A 5,702-nucleotide genomic window follows, 5' to 3' on the forward strand; every position below is an offset into this window, starting at 1 on the left:
CAACACAATGGAATTTTATATTATTAACATATTAACTTAAACTATCATGCATTGCCCGGTATTTATTACAAAGTGATATTGCAAAGGTTATAAAATCAAAGTATAGGTGATGTATAATATAATATAGTAAGTAAAAGGAGTGAAATTGGAGGGAGAAGGTGTTCAGGTTTCATGTAGCTTAAATTTTCTGCAAGGTCCTAGAGAATAACTATGGAAAATTTAATCCAAATTGATTTGTACAGGGAACAGACAGACAAACATTTTGTTTTATACTTTATTTGTCTTTTACTTGATTTTATTTCTAATCTTGATTGTTCTCTCTATCAGTGCTTAATATTATTAAATGTCTTATTTTCTCCAATTTTTTTTTTCCTATTCACAGCTTATCTACACATCCATTCATTGTTCACGTAATTTTAAGCTCTTTTTTAACAATATAAACAGATATGTTTTATTAAATGTATTCACGGTAGACATTATAATACGTTACAAAGCTAGATTAATATTACTGATATTGTTTTAGGAAGAATCGATCCACACATATTCTACAACAAACCACTTCAACCACTGAATAAGGCTCTACCAAGTTTTTTATCCAGTTCCTACGCAATTAGTTTTTACAACTAATGAAAATGCATTGATATAATTATAAATAAATATAAGCTACATGAGAAAAACCTGGACATTTTTCTTCCTGATTTCATCACCTCGATATTTTGTAATAACCTGGGAAACACAGAGTAGTTTGAGCTAATACATTAATAATACAAAATTTCATTGCAATAAGAGCACTATTATGATGGTAATGATATAAAATGAAAACTATCATGATAGTTCAGACAGTCATTCGATGATTGTGAAAGATGTCGCGTAAAAGGAGGAAAACATGAGAAAATGTGTATTGAATTAATACAGTTAAAATGCATTAATATTATGGCTGGGCGTACATCAAAATATAAACATTTCTACCAGGGTACGTCTTGTTGTTTTTAATAAAGATTTTCGCTAGTAAGAGAGCATTTTTTGCATTAAATAAACATATTTTTCTGAATGCGAAAGGAAGAGTTTAACTAATATCCAGCACATTTCCGACTAATAGCTTACTTTATTAAAAGAAAAATATTCTTTCGATAAAAGTTTCGCTTAGAATATGGGATTGCAGGAAAGCACACACAACTAGAGTTCTCTCTATTTAGTGCATTGTATCTGAGGGATCTCCCGTTCTTTTCTCCGCTGCCTCTCGCGGAATACCTTTTCCCGATTGTGCAATTAATCACACCGCTTTCGCGGACGGATCGTCGACGGATCTGAATGCGAAGTGCGAAGAGAAAATTCCGATCGGGAGCGCGAATGCTCCGCACACAATGATCTCTCCTCCCTCCCTCCCTCTCACTCTTTTTCTCTCTCTTTCCTAACGCATCACCTCTCTCTTCCCTATCCTCTCTCTCCGTCTCCGTCTCTCAAGTCTAACTTTCGAGTTACTTTGGCGTGATTTATCGACTCCACGCCCGCCATGGAATTAGACAGAATTATAATTGGTTCGCGCAATTTATTAATGAATTTACGATTCTTGCGCCGTGCGCCGCATTGGCCTTTGAGTCACGTGCGATCGCTGGATGCGAATGCAATTGATCCTAAATCACATCCAGCCCGATGCAACTTTCCTTTGCGCGCGCTCCTCCGGACTGCAACAGAGTCCTTTCAGATGTGTTTTACAATTTGCGTACTAAGCGATCGTAATGTACTATACATATATACACACACACACAAACACAATGTATTTAATAATTTGAGACACAACCGTAGTATATATATATAGAACTCATTAAACTGAACTGAAAAGTCTTATATTATTTTACAAACAACCACGTTAAATTTTGAAATATTAATTAAAAAACATTTATGAATAATTACGCTTGGTGCAGAGCGTGACAGCGTTGTGTACATTAATTTTTACATTAGATCAGACTGAATAAAAGAGTTCTCCATTTTGCCAATAACCACGTGCATTTTTTAGCTATTAATTAAAGAAGATCGGCGCAGAATCGCATGCAAACTTTCACCAAGCTTCTTTGATTCACAACTCAAATGTTTAGTTATTTGCAAAATGATACGGGATTTTTTGGCTCAGTATCATCTGATACGCAAGCTCACAACGGACACTGTGCCTACCATCGCGCCATGTATCACATCAATCGCGCCAATCTGTTTTAGTTGATAAATCAAAATCAATTTTGCGTGATTATTTGCAACGATAGAATACTTTTTTCATTCAGTTTACTCACTCCTACCTGCACACCATAGCTGTGTCTCGAATTATCAGACAACCTGTATTATCAGACATGTTTGTATACAGGGTGCGGCGTCAAAATCCGGACAAAATTCAATTTGAAATTTTCGCCGTTCTATACCACTGGTAGATGTCGCGATTAGCGTTCAAATAGCTTGACGCATGTACTAAACCATCATAAACTCGAAACAGTCGCAATGTTGAAACCAAGTGCGGAGTATAACCGAAGAGCCGCGATTATCGAAAGTGTTCGCGCTGGGCGCTCGGCGACAGAAATCATTCGGTTCTTCGGGTACCCGAGATCGACTGTGTATGATGTCATCGCAAAGTACAATGAGTCGGAGAAGTCCAACGAAGGTTTTGCAACACCGGCGAGGAAAACCCACTCGAAGGAGCGCGTTGTCAGGACGCCCGACATCATTCAACGGGCTCAGCAGCTGATTTTTGAGGATCCAGGGCAATCGATCCGAAAATTGTCGCCGGTTGTTGGTGTGAGCGAGAAAACTATGCGTCGAATCGTCGAGGAGGGCCTCCGCTACAAGTCTTACACAATTAAAGTGAGACAGATGCTTTCCGAAGCCGCCAGGACAAAGCGAGTTGAACGCTGCAACCTGCAGCCCAGATTTGAATCCTTTGGACTTCTATGTATGGAGCATAGTTGAAAGGATCAAAAACAAGTCTAGACATCCAAACGTCGCATCATTGAGAGCCGCTATTGAAACGGCATTCACCGATATGAACCGTGACACATTAAAGCGCGTCTGCGCACGCTCAGACCGAGAATGGAGACGGTCATTCAAGCAAGCGGGGAATATATTGAGTAAATATGTTCTTTATGGCCTTACAAACAATGTGGTTAAAAAAAATTTGTAAATCTTTTCGTTTCTGCAATAAAAAATATGATACAATAGAAAAAATGTATAATTTGTCCGGATTTTGGCGCCGCACCCTGTATATATTAAAAAATGCGCAATAATTTTCAATCTCTGAAATCTTTTACATCTATTTAGTTATCAAGATGATTATATTTTAACGGTAATTTTACCTTTGATTTTTCTTAGCAAGATGCATTTACGTAATATCCCTTTCCTCCCACTCTCTCTCTCTCTCTCTCTCTCTCTCTCTCTTTCTTTCTCTTTCATTCACCCTTGCTCTCTACCCTTGCGCGCGCTGGAAATTGCGGATTAACGGTAATTTCAACGGCCCGATTTTTCAGCTCCCCGCTTCCACGAAAACTCTCAGGTCGGATCGATCGCTGTCGTTGAACATTGTTGCCCTCAAACCGCCCTAATTTCCTATAAACGAAACCGACTAATGGAGGCTCTTATAAAGAGCCTCCATAAAAGCGTCTCACCCCAGCAGCGGGCCAAAGACTTCAAACAAATTTCCTCCTAGAAACTTATTTCGAACTTATTATCCCGTTTGGTTGACAAGCATAATAACTCAGTCTCCCATGTCTCGAGCCTCAAAAGTCTCGCTATTATGTTCCATGCTCCTGAAAAGAGAAGCAGAGGAAGAGAGAGAGAGAGAGAGAGAGAGAGGGAAGAGAAAGAAAGACAGAGAGAAAGGAGAAAAATGCTTCAGCGTGATGGCGACAAAGTGTACGAGGCATCATCCCTCGCGGTCCTTTTACAGCCTCGCCCTTTCTCGCCGGGCGTTTTCCCGGCTCGTAGAACGCAGGCCGCCATAAAACGCTTGACGAATGCGAGCTGGTATCTCGTTTCCCTACCTTTTCCCTTCCCCTTATCTCCTCCCTCGCCCATCACGCCGTACCCCCCGCAATCTGGCTTTTTTTCGCCGGTTTCCACGGCGCGCAGGTTGCAACCCCGCAACGCCCATCGTCGTCGACGAGGGTGGAGGCGGAAGGCAAGGCGGGAAGGGAGGAAGGACGGCGAGCGGGCGGGCGGCGGCGGCGACGGCAGCGAGCGAGCGAGCGAGCTATTACATTTGTAACATTTTCGCTTTTACGATTTTCCAGCTGGTTTGCATTTTAGTGCCGCTCTTACCTCTCGCCCCCACACTTGGCGCTCACGATTTTTTCCCCTCCCCGTCGCCTATCTCGTTCTCTCCGCATCGCCACTGGTGGATGCTGCGTTTTACGCAGTCTCCCCCCTCCCCCCTCCTCCCTCTCACCCTTACCACCGCAGCATTGCCCTCGCGCGCCGCAATAGTTCTATCCGCGAGATTCCCCCGCGCGCACTGCTTCTTCCGAAACCACTCGAGCGAGGCCCGCAAAGGATTCCATTTTCTCAAATAATCCCGAAAACGCGATAGAAGGATCGTAAAACGAGCAGGCAATCTCGCCTTTACGAGTTTTCGGCTGCGCCGACGTGCAACCGTTGATTCCGCTCGAAGGAACTCGGTATCGCCGTCGTTTCTGCCTTCGTATAGAAAAAAATCTGCTCCCCCGCGTGTGCCGAGAAGCCGGTGGAATCAATAGCGCCTTCACTGCGGGTCGCAGTGGCCCGTTGAGAAAAACAAAAAAAAAATATAATCAATAAGAAAGGAATGGAGTATAGTGAGGAGCGAACCGGTACACAGAAATTATCGTGTGTGAACCTAAAAGTTACAATTACACTGTTAAATCCGTAGTGTCAAATTATACTCAATTTGAGTTATTTTTAACCATTCCTATAAGTCGCTACTGCTCCTACTAAATATGTCGTTAATTTAACTAATGTAATGGAGTTAAATAATTTAACTTAAAAAATGTATTAAATTTGACTAAAATTTAGTTTATTTTTTATTATGTGCACGTTAATGTAACCTTTGTTTTAGTAAAAAATGACTTAATATTGTTTTAAATGGGTTAATTAGATGTGGTTGTTTTTTTAAACACATGTTTTGATACACATGATAGTTAAAAATAACTAAATATTATTTAACTCAAGAAATTGGTTTACATTTGACCCTCCAATATTTAACAGTGTACAAGCGAAATTACTTGAATAAAATCACATGTTATAGGCTCAAAAAATTCTGGCACTTATATCCATGGTTAGAAATTAGAAAAATTAGAGGAATATTAAAATATTATCTATTTGCGCATTTAGAGAATATTGTTTTTTCGTATAAATTTATTTCAATTTTACCATGTTTTTAATAGTATAGGAATAGACTGATAATAAAGACCTTCAATAAGGTCGGTAAGGTTATTAAGATCTAAGGAACACAGTAAGTTTCACTAGAAATATAGCAAATTTTGCTAGAAACAAAAAATTTTCTAATGACACATTCCTATTTATAAAATCTAAATAGCACATATAAAGAAAATAAAAAGATAGTCAATTATGACAGAATATCGATCTTCCTGGTTACAAAATTTCATAGTAATGTTTACGGTAAAATTCTTTCTGTCTCTCTCTCTCTCTCTCTCTCTCTCTCTCTCTCTCTCTCTATATATATATATATA

Source organism: Odontomachus brunneus, unplaced genomic scaffold, assembly GCF_010583005.1.
Source record: "Odontomachus brunneus isolate Ranch 3 - 2012 unplaced genomic scaffold, Obru_v1 Obru_scaffold_104, whole genome shotgun sequence".
Classification (NCBI taxonomy): domain Eukaryota; kingdom Metazoa; phylum Arthropoda; class Insecta; order Hymenoptera; family Formicidae; genus Odontomachus; species Odontomachus brunneus.